This window comes from Antechinus flavipes, chromosome 1 (assembly GCF_016432865.1).
Source record: "Antechinus flavipes isolate AdamAnt ecotype Samford, QLD, Australia chromosome 1, AdamAnt_v2, whole genome shotgun sequence".
In the NCBI taxonomy this organism is placed as follows: Eukaryota; Metazoa; Chordata; class Mammalia; order Dasyuromorphia; family Dasyuridae; genus Antechinus; species Antechinus flavipes.
The window spans coordinates 587,820,570-587,839,952 of NC_067398.1; positions in this window are offsets into that span (position 1 = coordinate 587,820,570).

Consider the following 19,383-nt stretch of genomic DNA (forward strand, 5'->3'; position numbering starts at 1 on the left):
GATCCATATGTATACCAGGATAGATAGAGAAAACTAATATGACTTTGCACTAATAGAAGTGTAGATGAACCATCTACAATGAGAGAACTGCTAGAATTACTTAATCAGAATCTGAGAATTAGATGAGACTTCAATGGCCATCTAATCCCACCCATACACAAAAGGAAGCTGCAGGATGACACATCCACAACAACGGAGAGCAGTGTTTCATTCCTCACTGGTCAGGTCCCAACTGGAATAACCAGATCCGGGTCTTGTATTGCACATTAGGACTTCAACAAGCTGGAGCATATCAGAAGGAGGATGACCAGGGTAGTTGAAACCAAGCCATAGGAAAACAGATTGATGGAATCGAGATGGAAATGGTGTAGAAAAGAGAAGACTCAAAAAGAACTTGATATCAGCGTTCAAATACTCAAAGAGAGGTAGCAGAGGGGCTCAGTGGAGAGAGCTCTGGATTTGAAATTAGGAAGACCTCAGTTCAAAGCTGGCTTCAGAGATTTTCTGGCTATGTGGCCTTCAGCAAGTCATTTAAGGTCTGTCTGAATGTCCTTATCTGTAAACTGGGGATAATATTTCTCAGAGTTATTGTAAGGATCAAATGAGACAACATTTGTAAAATGCTTAGCACAGTTCTTGACACATATTAAAAATTTGTTAAATATGTGTGTGTGTGTTTGTGTGTGAAGGATTAGATTTGCTCTACTTGGTCCCCAAGGAAAAAGCTGAAATCATGAATAGAGTTAGAATGAGGCAAATTTTGGCTTCCTCTCTCCTGTTTCTGCACTGTGCTTTCTTCCTTTTTTACTTTACTGGAATCATACCCCATGTCTGTCTGGACTGCCTGCCACCCCACTATCTCTGTCTGTTGAAGTCTTAACCATCCTTTAAAGTACCAAGATCAAATGCCAAGTCATTCACAAAATGTTCCTTTATTCTGCCATTCCATAATCCTGCACTTCTGTCTTCCTAACTAGCATTTTCTGAGATCTTGTACCTGTCTTGCGTGCTTGTCATATATCATCTTGCATTGCAGTTATTTTTGTATGTACCATATAATAGCTAAGATTTCTGTAGGATTTTAAGTTTAGCAAAGTACTTTATGCATATTATCCCATTCATTCCAAACAACAACCCTATAAGACAGGTGCTTCCTGAAGAAGGTAGATGGAGAATGCTTTAGCTGTATAGAAATAGAACCAAGAGCTTACTCATAATTCACAATATCCTATTATTTCTCCAATTCTTTTGACATCACTGTCTTCACTGAAATTTTAAGGATACTGTTAAGGATAAAATTATATCCTCAATTTTCAGAATTTAGCTTTGAGGCATCAAGGAAGAGTAGAATGTGCCCTGGCTTTGGAGCCAGAAGACTTAATTTAAATTTTACCTCCATCATTTACTATTTGTGACCCAGTTTTTGTCATCTATAAACTGAAAGAGATGTCTCTGAGGTCACTTCCAGCTATAGAGCTACAATCCTAAGGATCTGGATGACTTTGATGACCTAGAGATTTTCTCCTCTCCTCACCCCCCCCAAAAAAAATCCATAGTCCATACATTTACAAGTCCTCATTAAGTCTCAATCTCTCTAGCAAAATTGTCTCCTTTTATTCAGCCAGTCTAATGTTCAATCATCACTCATTAAAAAAAAAAAAATCCCAAGAGTGACTGCCTGGAAAGACTGAATCCATTGCTCCCCAAGATTCTTTCAAATTGATGTTGCTGCCACAGTGTTCTGCCAACTGTAAGCATTTAGTAAATAACTGGTGATGCTGACATCATGACCCCTCCTCCTATCTATGATATGATAATGTTAAATTTGGAAAAAAAAAAAGAATATTTTATGAACTGATAACTGTTGATTTGGAATGAAAATACTGTCTTCCTTCTATCTGGATGCATGGGAGTGTGTGTCCTTTTTGTACTTAATGCAACATAGACATAAATTCTTGGAGTCAATCTGAGTCACACTAAACACATCTGTAAGGCACAAACAATTTTTGCAGAGCCCACATTCGGAGTCTGCAGTGTAGTGCATTTCCTTTGCACATGCTTGCTGAATGATGAAACTGTAGAAATATAAGTCCAATCCTGCTAGCTGGTCATTTCCTGAACCAATGATCTCAAGGAAGTATAGAATAACCATTCTTCTCTCCATGGTTCCAAATCAGCCTCATTCTATCAGACTAACCATGTAATAGTAATACCTTTTAAAAGTGAAATCCTGAAACACCTGTACCTCTCTGCCACTTCTGGAATACAATTAAGAGCCTGAAAATGATCCCTGACAAAGAGCAATGTGTCTGTCTCCTGTTAATCAAATTGCTAAATGGAATCTACAACAAACAATAGTAACCTGCCAAAGTAGATGCGATAAAATCTTGTTAAAACTGGTCATTTGTCATATGAAGGAAGGGCTTGATTTTGCCAACAAGAGCAACTTTTCACTTTTTCATAGTCCAAGCAATAGATAATTGATGCTGATGGATAAATAGGGTTCTAAATATACCTGGGGTGATAGTTGTATAAGGGGAAAGAAGGGGTTGGTCAGAGAGGCTGTAGAGGTAGAAACAACTTAGAATCTCATTGGATATATAGAGTGAGGGAAAGTGGAAAGTCAAGTATGTCAAGGTTGAGAGCCCTAATGACTACAAGGGTTTTGGTATTCTCAACAGAAATAGGTAAGTTTGGAAGAGAGTTAGGTTTGTGGGGAAAGATAACGAGTTCTGATATCTTGAGCTTGAGAATCCTGTGGACAGATAGACACAGACAGACAGGTATGGGAGAGAAAAGATGATATGTAGAATGATAGATACATACTTGCCTCTGAGAGTCACTCAAATAGTAAACCCATGAGAACTAAAAAAAAACAACCAAATACAAACCAAATACAGAAAGAAGGTTCAAGATAGAGAGAAAAGAATAAGTCACCGGTGCCAAATGCTTCAGAGATCAAGAAAAAGACTCAAATTTCACAATTAAGTAATCACTGATAACTTTGGAAAGAGCAATTTCAATTAAGAGAGGCTAGAGATAAGGAGGGGGCTGAGAACCTATAAGATTAGAAAGAGGATATTGCCCTCTGCAGAACTGGAGAAATTCAAAATAGGGTTTGGGAAAAAAGAGAATGTAATGGCCAACTACTGGAGCCTGCTCATCCAATGCTATTCATTCTTCCCTAAAGAATTGAAAGAGGGGGCAACTAGGTAGCGCAGTGGATAGAGCACCAGCCCTGAAGTCAGAAGGACCTGAGTTCAAATTTGGTCCCAGACACAACATTTCCTAACTGTGTGACCCTGGGCAAGTCACTTAACCCCAATTGAATTGCCTAGCCTATATATATATATATATATATATATATATATAGAGAGAGAGAGAGAGAGAGAGAGAGAGAGAGAGAGGAGAAGGGGAGAGGAAAAAGAAGTTCCTGCTACAACATCTGCAAGTGATCATCCTGAAGATCTCCAGTGACAATGGCATGCTAAGTTAGAAGCCCTTTCTGTTTTGGGGTGGCTCTAAATATGTTATGAAGTCCTTTCAACCTGAAGAAGGATCCCCTAGAATATCTGGCCAATTCAAATCCATTCAAAAAACATTTCTCATGCACTATGTGCATGGAACTGGAGACACAAAGATAAAAATTATATGGTCCCTACCCTCAAAACAGCATATGCATTAATAAATAAATACAAAATATGCTTACATATACATATGTGTGTATATGTTAGGGGGAAAGGGAAGGAGCAGTCAGATAGCACAATTAATAGAGCATTGAATTCAGAAAGATCAGAGTTTAAAGGCAACTCAGACATGTTAGCTGTGTGACTTTGGACAAGGGATTTAATCTTATTTGCCTCATCTGTAAAATGGGCAGGTGAAAGAAATGGCAAACTACTCCAATATCTCTGCCAAGAAACCCCCAGATGGTTTTGTGATGGAATCACAAACAGTAAGGCATGACCAAAAAGACTGAACAATAACAAAAACACAGGAAAAGCTGGGGTTTGGCTTCAGGAAAATGAATGTTCTCTCTTTCACTACTAGCCTTTGGAGGGATAGAGAAATTGTTTTTGAATTCTCTATTCCTTAGTCTCTTCAATACTTACCCCCATGCTTATTATGGACAAGCAAGGCTATAAACTACAAATTAAACCTCAAATCTGCCTTTGCAATTTTGAAGCCATTTTTTCAAGTTTTCAGGGAGACTGGAAGACATTTTCTCCTGTGCTGCTTCTTAAATTAAAAAAATGAATTTTTTCTGTTATTGGCTTTTCAACAGCCCTAAAAATATTACACTTAATGTTTCCCAGACATTTGAATATTCTAAATCTTATTCCACCCTTGCATTCAAATTTCCTACTCAACTCCTTATCCTACTACAATATGCTCATGCCAAAGCAGGCACCAGAGCCCCCCAGAGTAGGCAGGATCTTCACAGACAAGGATAAATATAAACACTCAGGCAGCCATTTACACTGGTAAAATTTCACGTACACAGGCAGATTATTTTTAGTTGTGGAGCCCAGTCAAAACTTTGGAAAAAGCAGAATCAACTCAACAACAAATTGGTAGACAAAGTGATGATGTGCCTATTTTTTGCATCTTTTTTAAAGACTTTGTTCTAGACACTTCTAGACATAAAACAGAAATGTCAGAAAGGCAATTCCCATATTAGTGAATATTTCCTTTTAATAACAGTGGTGACATGGCAGCAGCCAACCCATCCACTTTCCTGTTCCCCCTCTGCTATACACTGTGAGGTTCTGGGATGGAGTTAGTCAACAAGCATTTATTAAACACCTACTTTGTACCAGGCACTGGGCTAAGCATTGAAAATACAAAAAAAAAAAAAAAAAAAAAAGCAAAAGGTAGTCCCTACCCTCAAGGAGCTTACAATCTAATGGCTATAAGTAAACAAATATGTAGGAACAAGTTATATATAGGGGAAATAAATAATTATCAGAGAGAAGTCACTAGAATTGAGAGGTTGGGAAAGATTTCCAGTAAAAGATGAGATTTTTCTTAGGAATTGAAGGAAGCCAGTAAACTAGGGGAGGGAAAACATTTCAGGTATGGAGAACAATCAGTGAAAATACCAGGAGTCAGAAGATAGAATATGGTAAAAAAAAAAAAAAAAATAGAAGTACTGGCCTAGAAGGTAAGGAACTTGAGTACTAATCCTATTCCTACAAGTTCTTCTTGATTTCATAGAACAAAAGTAAGAACAGTATATGGGAGTTACCAATGGATGGGGATTCTTTTTTTTATTATAACTTTTTATTGACAGTACATGTGCTTGGGTAATTTTTTACAACATTATCCCTTGCACTCACTTCTGTTCCGACTTTTCCCTTCCCTCCCTCCACCTTCTCCCCTAGATGGCAGGCAGTCTTATACATGTTAAATATGTTACAGTATATCCTAGATACAATATGCGTGTTCAGAAGCATACAGTTCTCTTGTTGCTCAGGAAGAATTGGATTCAGAAGATTAAAATAATCTGGGAAGAAAAACAAAAATGCAAACAGTTCCCACTCATTTCCTAGTGTTCCTTCTCTGAGTGTAGCTGATCCTGTTGAATGGGGATTCTTTTGATGGGATATAGGTTGGACTCAGTGGCCACTGAGATCTCTTCCAGTGCTAAAATTCTGTGGTTTTGTACTCTTGATATGTGACATTGGACATATATATCATCATCATTATCATTATCATCATCACCTCTGATAATGGCATTTTAATAACATCAAAGCACTCTGTGAAGTCAGAGAAATAGAGGGACTGGACCAGTGATTTAATTGATATAGAAGAAACTTTATAGGAAAACTCCCTCTACCAATGTGGTTAGCACCCTCTCTGGAAAGTATAGTCTTAAAGAGTTGCCCTGGCCACTGAGAAATTAAGTGATTTGCCCAGGATCAGTCAGTATGTGTCAAAGTTGAGATTTGAACACCTCTTTCTATTTTCAATGCAGACTCTGTGTTATTTTCCCCATGCTATTTGAAGATTCCAGTGATATTATTTCAAAATTAAAAATTAAGAACCTGAGGCTAGAAAGCAGATCTGAGTCAGAAAAGAAGGAAGACAACATTTATTAAGCCCCTACCATGTGTGTCAAGCACTGTGCTAATTGCTTTATATATATTATCTTATTAGATTCTCATAAAAACCTGGAAGGTACAAGCTATTATTATTGCCATTTTACAGATGAGGAAATTGAGGCAAACAGAGTTTAAATAATTTGTTCTAGGTCACATAGCTAGTAAGTATCAGAAGCTGAATTTGAATTCAGGTCTCCCTGTCTCAAAATCCAGTACTCTCTGTGCTGCACTCTTAGCTGCCTCTAGAAAGACCTAAGATTCAATTCAGTATCAGACACTTCAAACTCTAGTTATGTGGCTCTGAGTAATATCAATCTCTAAAAAAATAAGGACAATAATAGTAACAACCTCCCAGAGTTGTTGTGAGGACCCAATTAGACTACATATATAAATTGCTTTGCAAGCTTTAAAGCACAACATAAATTTTAACTATTATTATAACATGATTTGCCAGTTGTTACACAGCTAGTGAATTAAATCATTTGGCTTCCCCTTGCCTCAGTTTCCTCAACTGTAAAATAAAGATGAATCATCCTCTATAGGATGATGTCTAAGGAGTTCTATAATTCTGTGATTCCTCTAAAATTCTATGAATCTGTCAGGGTAACACTTCAAAAATAGCACAGTATAGTAAATTTACCCCTTTAAGCATTTTCAAAGACTTTTAAAAAGACAAGTGCTATTTCAGCAAAGTTACCCAAATAGCTACACAAATATATACAGTACAAGGTTGTCTTAAATTTCTCCCATTCAGTCATAGCTACATTCAAGTCTGCAGCTAATTAACCTGATCCATAAGAAATGTTTATCAGCTATTATGTGCCAGGGACTGTGCTAAGCAATGGGAATATGAATAAAAGCAAAACAAAAACAACCACAAACATCAAAAAGCTCACAATCTAAGGGGGAAGGGAGCAGTGCAAATAATTTAGTCATTTAAGCTCCTAACCTAGGTATCCTACTGTGATCCCCAATATCTGATACTATACCCACTTTTCTTCTTTGACTCAGCCACTTAACCTGGTACAGTCCTTTCATTAAGGGGAATCAGAAGGGATTTTGGAAAGAAGGAAGGAAGGAAGGAAGGAAGGAAGGAAGGAAGGAAGGAAGGAAGGAAGGAAGGAAGGAAGGAAGGAAGGAAGGAAGGAAGGAAGGAAGGAAGGAAGGAAGGAAGGAAGGAAAAAGGAAGGAAGGAAGGAAGGAAGGAAGGAAGGAAGGAAGGAAGGAAGATAAATTTAAAACCATGAATAATAATGTATCTAGCAAAACTCAGTGTTATCTTATAGAGGAGAAATTAATATTTTGTTAAATAGAGGACTTTCAAGCATTCCTAATGAAAATACAAAAACTGGATAGAAAATCTAACATTTAAACACAAGACCCAAGAGAAGTGTAAAAAGGTAAACATGAGTAAGGAATCATAAGGGACTCAACAAAGTTAAATTGTTTACATCCTTATATGGGAAAATTATATAAATAACACCTCAGAATTTTGTCATCAGCATGAATTTTAAAGGGTGTCTACTGAGACAGAGAACTTAGATATGATTCCATTATACTGTACAATCTTAAAAGAAGTATAGAGGGGTGAGAAACAGAGGTACATTAGAATGGGGGAAGAGAGAAGAAGAATTGGGAAAATTATCTCACCTAAGTGAGATATGCAAGAAAAAGTTTATACAATGGAGGTGAAAATGAAGAGAGGGAAACAAGAAACACTTCAATCTTACTCTCATCTAAAGTGGTTCAAGGATGGAAAAAAACATAAACACACATAATTAGGTGCAGAAATTCTTATGCAACAGGGAAGTAAAAGGAAAAGGTGTTAAGAGAAAAGAGGGAGTAAAAGAAAATATTAAAGAAGGACATGGGGAGAAGCAATATAGACTGGATTAGAAGATAGGGTTGAAAAAGAGAGAAAAAAATTAAAAGAGAATAGAGTGAAGGAAAATTAACAGCAATTATAAATGTGAAAGTGGATTGATGAGTTCACCCAAAAATGGAACAGGATAACAGAAGGGATTAGAAACCAGAACCCAACACTATTTTGTTTACAAGAAACATATTTGAAATAGAAAGATATACATGGAGTTAAAATAAGGGAATGGAGTAGAATCAAGGAGAGATAATGTAAGGTAAACAAATCAAGGAGAGATAATTTTAGAATGATTTTAAAATGATCTGAAAACTACTAACAAAAAAAAAAGCTTAGATAGATGGCAGAGACAACACACATTTCTCTCTTACATTCTTTACAACCCTCACAATAACTATGAAATCCAGCCTCTGAGTTAGCTCTGGACCAGCAGAACCCACAAATTTTGAGAGTGCAACAAATTATCAGCAGAAGATAATTTCAAAGATTGCCAAAAAAGGTGTTTCAATTGAAAACGGAAGGGAGGCAGCCAGGGCAACCAGTAACTACAATGCCAGCTCAGGCAGCTCAGAGTCCTGGGTCAGAGAATTTGTGGAAGGAAACAGATCAGAAAAGGTCTGTTTCAATCAGAAATAGGAGAGAGGCAGCAAAACACAAACAGCTGACTTCAAATGCCAGTGCAGAGAGAGCAGAGCCCCGGGGCCGAACAGTCTCTATGTGGAGATACGACCTCTGTGAGGTAGAGAGTTTGCAGGAGGAAGCAGATCAGAGAAGGTCTGTTTCAATGGAAGTGGGAGAGAGAGACAGGGAGGCTGGGGAAGCTGACCACAAACACCAGCACAGACAGCTCAGAGTCTAGGAGTAGTGCAGTCTCAGGCACCTGAGCAGACTCTGACCTCAAACACCAGGGCAGATACCACAGATCCCCGAGGCATTGCTAATGATTCCATGTAGCAGAGCCAGCATCAGAAGTGAATCAGCACTGACCCAGCACAGCTGCCATCACTTGGAAAACCTCTTCCACCCTAAAGGAAGACCTTAACAACTTTTTTAAAATGAGTAAAAAAGTAAAAAAGACTCTAACAATTGACAGCTTTTATTGTGAAAGAGAAGAACAGATTTCAAACCCTGAGGAGACTAAAGGCAGATTGTCTCCAGATGAAGCTCCAAGGGGTGAAATAATTTAGTCCCCATCACATAAGGCTCTCCTAGAAAAACTTAGAAAGGATCTTAAAAGAGAGCTAGAAATGAAAGCCTTGCAAGAGAGTCTGAAAAAGGCAACACAAAAGAAACATAGTGAAATGGAAAAAGCATATAACTCATTAAAAGATGGATTTGATAAACTGGAAAAAAGAAAGCAACTCCCAGAAAAACAGAATTTGTGGAAAAGAAAAAGAAAATATCTTCTTAAAAAACAAAATTTGTGAAATGGAAAAAGAAAATAACTCCCTAAAAAACAGAATTTGTTAAATGGAAAAAAATTCCATAGAACAAAACAACTCATTCAAAAATTCAATTGGACAAATACAAAAAGAAGTTAAAAAAAATAAATGAAGAAAATAACACACTAAAATTCAGAATTGAACAAATGGAAATGAATGATTCAATAAGGAAACAAGAATCAGTCAAGCAAAACCAAAAAAAAAATGAAAAAATAGGAAAAATGTAAAATACCTAATGGGGAAAACAACCTACCTGAAAAATAGATCTAGGAGAGACAATCTAAGGATTATTGGACTCCCTGAAATACATGATGAAAAAAAGAGCCTAGACACTATTTTTCAGGAAATCATCAAAGAGAACTGTCCAGATGTCATCGAATCAGAAGTTAAAATACACATTGAAAGAATTCTAGGAGGTAATGAGGTAATGAGGAAATGAGGAAACCAAATTATCACTCTTTGCAGATGATATGATGGTATACTTCGAGAAGTCCAGATTCTACTAAAAAGCTATTAGAAATAATACACAACTTTAGCAAAGTTTCAGGATACAAAATAAATCCACATAAATCATCAGCAATCTTCACTAACAAAATCTAACAAAAGGGTTAGAAATACAAAGAAATTCCATTTAAAATAACTGTCGATAGTATAAAATATTTGGGAATCTAACTGCCAAGGGAAAGTCAGGAACTATATGAGCAAAACCAAAACACTTTCCATACAAATAAAGTCAGATCTAAACAATTGGAAAAATATTAAGTGCTCTTGGATAGGTTGAACGAATATAATAAAGACAACAATACTCCCTAAACTAATCTATTTATTTAGTGATATACCAATCAGACTCCTAAGAAACTATTTTAATAACCTAGAAAAAAATAACAACAAAATTCATCTGGAAGAATAAAAGGTCAAAAATTTCAAGGAAACTAATTTTAAAAAATCAAATGAAGGTGGCCTAGCTGTACCTGATCTAAAACTATATTATAAAATAGTGGTCACCAAACCATTTGGTATTGGCTAAGAAATAGACTAGCTGATCAGTGGAATGGGTTAAGTTCACAGCACAAAACAGTCAATAACTTTAAAAATCTAGTGTTTGACAAACCCGAAGACCTGACTTTTGGAATAAGAATGCACTATATGACAAAAACTGCTGGGAAAATTGGAAATTAGTATGGCAGAAACTAAGCATTGACCCACACTTAATACTATACACCAAGATAATATCAAAATAGGTTCATGATCTAGACATAAAGAATGAGATTATAAATAAATTGGAAGACCATAGCATAGTTTACCTCTCAGACCTGTGGAAGAGGAAGAAGAACTAGAGATCACTATTGACCACAAAATAGAAAATTTTGATTATATCAAATTGAAAAGTTTTGTTTTTTTTTTTTTACAAACAAAACAAATGCAGACAAGATTAGAAGGGAAACAATAAACTGGGAAAACATTTTTACAGTCAAAGGTTCTGATAAAGGCCTCATTTCCAAAATATATAGAGAATTGACTCTAATTTATAAGAAATCAAGCCATTCTCCAATTGATAAATGGTCAAAGGATATGAACAGCCAATTTTCAGATGAAGAAATTAAAACCATTTCTAGTCATATGAAAAGGTTCTCTGAATCATTATTGATCAGGGAAATACAAATCAAGACAACTCTGAGGTACCACTACTCACCTTTCAGATTGACTAAAATGACAGGAAAAGATAATGACAAATATTGGAGGGAATGTGGGAAAACTGGAACACTTTAATGTTCACATTGTTGGTGGACTTGTGAACTGATTCAACCACTCTGAGAACAATTTGGAACTTTGATCAAAGGCTTATCAAACTCTGCATACCCTTTGATTCAGCAGTATTTCTACTGGTCTTGTATTCTGAAGAGATCTTAAAAGAGGGAAAGGGACTTGTATGTGCAAAAATGTTTGTGGCAGCCCTTTTTGTAGTGGCAAGAAACTGGAAACTGAATGGATGCCCATCAGTTGGAGAATGGTTGAATAAATTGTGGTATATGAATGTTATGGAGTACAATTGTTCTGTAAGAAATGACCAGCAGGATGAATAAAGAGAGGCCTGGAGAAACTTACATGAACTGATGCTAAGTGAAATGAGCAGAACCAGGCGATCATTATACACTTCAACAATAATACTATATGAGGATCAATTCTGATGGAAGTGGCCATATTCAGCAATGAGAGGATCCAAATCAGTTCAAACTGATCAGTAATAAACAGAACCAGCTACACCCAGCGAAAGAACACTGGGAAATGAGTGTGGACCACAACATAGCATTTACACTCTATTATTGTTTGCTTGTATTTTTGTTTTTCTTCCCAGGTTATTTTTACTTTCTTTCTAAATCCAATTTTTCTTGTGTAGCAAGACAACTGTATAAATATGTATACATATATTATATTTAACATATATTTTAACATATTTAACATGTATGGGACTACTTGCCATCTAGGGAAGGGAGTAGAGGGAAGGAGGGGAAAAGTTGGAACAGAAGTTTTTGCAAGGGTCAATGTTAAAAAATTACATATGTTTTGTCAAAAAAAATAATTTTTTAAAAAAAGAAAAAAGGAAGGAAAAAAAGCTTAGATATCATACTTCAAGAAATTATAAAGGAAAACTGACCAGATATCTTAGAACTAGAGAGGAAAGCAAAAATTGAAAGAAAAAAAAATCCAATTCCTGAAATAACAAACTAATATATACATGAGAGAGAGAAAAAGAGATGGGGGGGGGGGGAGGGGGGAAACTATAGCTAAAACACGCAGAGAAAATGTACCAAAAGTACTCAGAAAGAAATATATTTCAGCTGAAGTAAAAATAGTAGGACTAGCAAATGTGATCTCAGACAAAGCAAAAGCGAAAACAAGACCTAATTAAGAAAGTTGAAAAAGGAAACCTATTTTACTAAAAAGTACCATAGACAATGAAATAATAAAAAATACTGAACATATATGTACCAAATAGCATAGTATGCAAATTTGTGGGGAAAAAAGTTAAATGAATTATAGGAGGAAATAGAGAGTGAAACTATAATAGTGAGGAACTTCAATTTATCTTTCTCAGATCTAGAAAAATCTAACCATAAAATAAACAAGAAAGAAATTAAGGAAGCGAATAAAATTTTAGAACATTTACAAGTGATAGATTTTTGAAGACTTTTGAATGGAAATAGAAAGAATTACTCTTGTTTTTCACGGAGGCAAACCTGAAATTTAAGCATAAAAACCTCAAAAACAAATGCAGAGAAACCGAAACATTAAGTGAATCTTTTCCTTACCATAATGCAATAAAATTATATTCAATAAAAGCCTTTGAAACATACGTTAAAAATTAATTGGAAACTAAATAACTTAATTCTAAAGAATGAGTAAGTCAAAGGACAAATCATAGAAACAATCAATATTTTCATTACAGATAATGACAGCAATGAGAAAACATACAAAAATCTGTGGAAAGCAGCCAAATCAGTACTTAGGGGAAATTTTATATCTCTAAATGTTTTTCAATAAAAAAATAGATCAATGAATTAGGCATGCAGCTAAAAAACACATTTTAAATCCTCAATAAAACAGCTAAATAAAAATCCTGAGAATCAAGGATTGATTTTTTAGATAAAAAAGTTTTTAATAATTAAAAACTAGGAGTTCATTTTTTGGAGGAAAAACAATAATATAAATAAATCATTGGCAAATTTGAGTTTTTGAAAATAGAAATAAACAAAATTATTAGTATCAAAAATGAAAAGATTGAAATTACAACCAATGAAGATAAAATTTAAATAATTATTAAAAGTTACTTTGCTCAACTATGTGCTAATAAAACTGAGAATCTAAACAAAATGGATATTTATAAAAACATATCCATTGTCTAGGCTAACAGAAAAAAAAATTACATAAATAACCCTAACTTAGAAAAAGTAATTGATGATGCTAAGTGAAATGAGCAGAACCAGGAGATCATTACATACTTCAACAACGATACTGTTTGAGGATATATTCTGATGGAAATGGATCTCTTCAATAAAGAGAGTTAATTCAGATCAAAGATGGACAGAAGCAGCTACACCCAAAGAAAGAACACTGGGAAATGAATATAAACTGCTTGCATTTTTGTTTTTCTTCCCGGGTTATTTCTACCTTCTGAATTCAATTCTCCTTGTGCAACAAGAAAACTGGGAGTTCAGTTCTGCACACATATATTGTATCTAGGATATACTGTAACCTATTTAACATGTAAAGGACTGCTTGCCATCTGGGGGGAGGGGGTGGAGGGAGGGAGGGAGGGGAAAAATTGGAACAGAAGTGAATGCAAGGGATAATGCTGTAAAAAAAAAATTACCCTGGCATGGGTTCTATCAATAAAAAGTTATTTAAAAAAAAAAAAAGAAAGAAAGAAAGAAAGAAAAAAAAAAAAAGAAAAAGTAATTGAGGGGCAGCTAGATGGTACAGTGGATAGAGCACCAGTCCTAGAGTCAGCCTGAGGACTTGAGCTCAATTCCAGCCTCAGGCCCTTAATACTTTCTCATTGTGTGACCCTGGGCAAGTCATTTAACCCCAATTGCTTAGCAAAACAAACAAAAAACAAGTAATTGAACAAGCCATAAGTGAATTTAAAAAAAAAAAAAAACACCTAAGATCATATGTATTTACAAATGAATTCCACAAAACATTTAAATAACAATTAAGTCCAATGCTATATGAACTATTTGGGGAAAAAATAGGTAAAGAAGGAGTCCTACTAAATTCCTTCTATAACACAAATATGATCTTGATACCTAAACCAAAGAAAGCAAAAACAGAGAGAGAAAACCATAGACCAATTTCTCTATTGATGCAAATATTAATGTGATTATTGATGTAAATTTTAAAATAAAATACTAGCAAAAAAGATTATAACTCTATATAGCAAAGGTCATATAATATAACTAGGCTGGATTTATCCCAAGGATGCACATTTTTAACTATTAGGAAAACAATAAGTATAATTGACCATATAAATAACAAAAACAGCTAAATAAAATTTCAATACATGAACAAAAGACTTTTTGACAACATACGAGATTTATCCCTGTTTTTCAAAAAAGTAACACTAGACAGCACAGGAATAAATGGATTTTGTCTTAAAATAAATAGTAAATAACTAAAACCAAGAGTAAGCATTATCTGTATTGGAGGTAAGCTAGAAGCACTTCCAAGAAGATTGGGGTTGAAGTCCATTATCATCATTATTATTTAGTATTGTACTGGAAATGCTAGCTATTGCAATAATCAATAATTTTTTTAAAAGAGTTTAAAGGGCACCTACTATGGCCCAGGTACTGTACTAAGTGCTGGGAATATAAAAAATAGGGAAAAGACAGTCACTATTCTCAAAAAGTTTACAGTGTAATGGGGGAAACAACACGCATATGAATATACACAAAACAAGCTATATGTAGGATAAATAAGAGATTATTAACAGATGGAAGGCACTAGAATTAAGAAGGTTTGGGCAAGGCTTCCTGTAGAAGGAAGTAATCTGAGTGAAGGAAGTATTGTGGGCATAGAGGCAACCAGAAAGAATGCCCAGAACATGGAGATGGAGTATCTTGTTTGTGGAATGGCCAGGAGGCCAGTATTCCTGGGACAAAGGACAAAGAACATGTTGGGCAAAGAGCTATTGCAATATCTTTCCAATTGGTCTGCCCCTTCCCCTGGCTAATCCATCCTCTACACAACTGCCAAATGGTAATTTCTGAAGTATAGGCTTGGGCCATGTCATTAAACTAATCAAAAACCATCTGTGGCTTCCTAGTGCTTGGAACATGGCAATTATAGCTCATAATAAGCAGGCCCTAAACCTATCTTTCCAGGCTGGTTCCATCTTACTTTCCTTCATCCATTCTCATGTCCTAACCAAAGAGGGCTACCTGCTGTTCCACAAATATATCAGCCCACCTCCTTTGTCTATACTTTCAAATTATTCCCATAAATGTAATCCCTGCTCTCCTTGTCTATGCATTTTTGGGATTATTAGGAGCAGCTCGGATGCCAGTCACCACCAGGGACTTATGCTGATCCTCCCAGAAGGTAGTTTTCCCTTACCTGTATTCTATATTTACTTGCATTTGTTATTTTTCCCCAGACAGAATGTGAATTGCTTCCAGGATAGAGGAGCACAAAGGGCTATTCTGTTTTCCTTTGCATTTCTAGCATGTAGCACACAGAAGATGCTTGATAAAGGAAGGAAACAAACATTTATCAAACACCTACCGTGTGCCAGACACTATTATAACTGCTTTATAAATATTATCTTATTTGATCCTCACAATAACCCTGAGAGGTAGGTGCTATCATCCCCATTTTAAAGGTAAGGAAATGATTTGCCCCTTATTACAAAGCTAGTAAGTGTCTAAGGCAGGATTTGAACTATGGTCTTCCTGTCTCCAAGTTTAGGTTCTATCCACTGAACCAGCAGCTGCCTCTAAAATTAATGTTTAATACAATCAACTTCCGCCCTACCACAGCTTTGTTCCATCAATCACCCTTTCTCTTTCACACATATTCAATCTTTCCCTTTCCATTGATTTCTTCCTGTCTGACTAAAATATGTTCATGTCTTCCTAATCCTTTAAAAAGAAAAAAAAAAAAAACCCACTTCCTTGGTCCATTGAGCTTTCATCTCTGGGCTTCCTGCCAGGATTTTTCCATTAAAGAAGAAAAAAGAGAAATATTTCTAAGTCAAAGTTACCTTATGGTTGGAGTCAGGAGAGATCTGGACTAAAATCCTAATTCTGCCACTTTCAGATGCAGCCTCCTGAGGAAGTCCTTTAATCTTTGTGACCCTCAATCTTTTCATCTATACTACAGGAATTTTATACTGTAGTATTCAACTCATAGGGTTGTTTGAGGTCCAAATGAAATAATATATGTGCAGTTCTTTGAAAATCTAAAAGCATTACAATAATGTCAACTATTGTGGGTTATTACTGTTACTGTTGTTGCTAAGAAGGTGGAGATCAGCATTCAAACCTTGAGTCCTACAAACTCTGGCTGTTGCCCCAGCATGCATGTCAATCTCTAAATGCAGAAAATACATAACAAGTGCAAATGTGCACGTTATAGGAATTTTTCTCATAGGCACTTAGTTTCCCCAATATCACTGAAATCACAGGTCACTGAAATCAAAAAGTTATATTTGCAAATACAAGGAAGACAGCCAGAATTTATGCATGGCCCTGTAGAGATTATTTGAGTTCCAAAGCTGAAAAGGCAACAAGATGATGCAATAGGAGAAAGTAAGGAGGGAGAACATTTGAATCTAAAGTAAAGGTATTATAGGAACTTTTAGCATGAGGTAAAAATCGCAGAGTGATATCCTACCTATTAATATTATTCATAAACAGAATTTTTTCTGTTCCAGAGATCTCCAAGCAAAAACTGAAATAATTACTTATCAGAAACATGGTAGAAGGGATCCTTGTTCAGGTTTAGGTTGAACAGGATGACTTTCCAATTCTCAAATTCTATGATGGATGCTCTAATGATTCACCTTTGCCAACTTTGCAAAGTTGGTCTTTAGAAACAAAAGGAGGGAAAAGGAAAAAAAAAAAGAAAAGGCTGTTGAAATCTTAGTTTTTTTTAAGGATGAAGCTTTGAAATTAAGAAGCAATCCTGATTCTCTGTTGACCAGAAATACCTCAAAGGTCAATCTACTATTTTCCCCTTTCTTAACTCAGTAGATCTTTATTAGGGTCTGCTATATGCAAGTTATTATGCTGGAGTCACTAGGTTCTCTGCAAAGTCACTTTATCTTGGGGTCCAACACAAAACTGATATATTAAATGATATAATGCTCTATAACCCCCTCTCCCAAGATCAAATGGCTTCCGACCTCAGGCCAAGAAAGTAAGAGTGGAAAAAAAAAAGCAATAGAAACTGCTGAGGCTTTAGGAGGATGAAAAAGGAGGAGAGAGAGAGAGAAAGAAACAGTTGGAACATGGTTCTCCCAGCCCTAAATAGAAATGCCAGGCTCTTTCAGGAGATTGCAACCTGCTAATCTAAAAAACCACATTTGGTTGTAATTGGGTGGATCAGTAAAGCTTTTGATTCACTTCCATTTGTTACTGTTCCTCTATGCTCAGAAACACCTCTCCCTGTGGTGGTTGTTCAAGCTTCGCAGATATATTACCTTGTTAATCTGAAAGAGGCAGGTGGCTTGGGGGAGAGGAAAGGCTGACTGCAGGGGCCTGGAAACCCATTGTTAAAACGGGGAATAAAATCTGGGCCCACAGTTTGCCAGAAAGCCATCGGGCTATTCTTTAGAATTTCACTGTCTCAAAAATAAAAGCTCAGAATGACTGTCCCCCAAAATAGGAGAAATCAGAAATTGAGGGTATGATTTGTTACTGGCATCAAATCAGTACCCTTTGGGAACACAACTCTTTGCATCTATTCTCTGAATGTGTTCCTCTTGGAGCTCATTATGAAGTTTCTTTCCCTGAGGACTTATCCAACCAGATTCCTAGATATGAATGCAGGAGCAGACATAAAATAATAATTAATATTATTTAGCCCTTGGTTTCTTAACCATTTTACTTATATCATTTCATTTGATGCTCACAAATCAAGGCATGTGAATAGGTGTTATTATTATCCCTATTTTACAGCTGAGGAAACTGAGGCTGAATCAAGTTAAGCACATCCAGCATATTGTCTTGACAATAGTAGTAGGCAATTAGTAAATATGGAAGTTCCTGTTTGCTCCAGACAACTCCTAATATCCAGACATCTTCCACTGAACTTCAACTTATCTATAAATTATAATCTTAGAGAAATGCTTTAATGTCTTGCCCAGGGGCCTATAGCTACCACATCCTCCCAAGCCATCTCTCTACTAAATACAACATTTTGCCCCTCCATTTTGTTCTGCCTCTCAACGAAGCCCAGTTTATAACTACAGGCATTATTAAGTATTCATGCTTCTGAAAAGGTAGAAAAAAATAGCTTCAAGGAGCCCTCAGGGCCACGTTTCAATCACTGGCTTCCACTCTCCCTCCCCAACCAAAAGAGATCTGCTACCAAGTTTCAATATTAGTCATTTGGCTTTCCCCTCCATTCCCTGAGCCTGCTCATCCCCATGGAGATGTTAATAAACATGAAAATGACCCCAAAGCACGAAGCCAGTAGGGAAAAGAATGAGAAGAAAGGGCACAGATATAATCAGCTCCCGGGTAATTGAGTCTTGGCTACACAAGCAATGCTTCCGGTTGGTTCTGGGGAGGGCTGTCACTTTCTTACTCATACTTTCTAAAGGGCATTTAATTTCCTAGATTCTGGCTTCCCCAGTGTTTCTTCTTTACTTTAGGCCAGAAAATGGCCATAAGATTGCCTCCCAAAAAGCTGGGAGAACATCTGGTTCAGAAGCATCCTCCTTTCTCATCCTCTCCCTAGCCTTTGCAGAATATCCAGGCTGCCTAGGAGCAGTAGCCATTTAAAGGACTGAAAAGTTTAAAATTCCCTCAGCAGCTGTGGACTGGATTCATAAGCAAAGACATGTGCTCCCAGGCAGGATGGTTTCAGAGGCTTCCTATCAGGTCCCAGTCTAAAGCACCTTTTTAGAGTAACATGATAAAAAACATAAGGTGAGATGAATAAGAAGATGGGTGCAGTAGTTTTTTTAATTTATTTGGATTAGGAAGAGATCTTCATCCCTGCCCCGGCCCAGAAACGCTCAAGCCACCTAAGGCTCTTTTGCTCCATCACTAGAAAAATTGTAGGAAGCTTCTTGGTAGATGAGCATCACCCCTCCCACCCCTAATCTCCTGTCCACTTAGTTCTCCCTAATATCTGCACCCAATCACCTCTAACTTGGATCTTCTAAGACAGATAGGGAATTTTTCAGCTTCAGAAAGTTTGTCCCAGCCCCAGCATAAACCCTGGGACATTT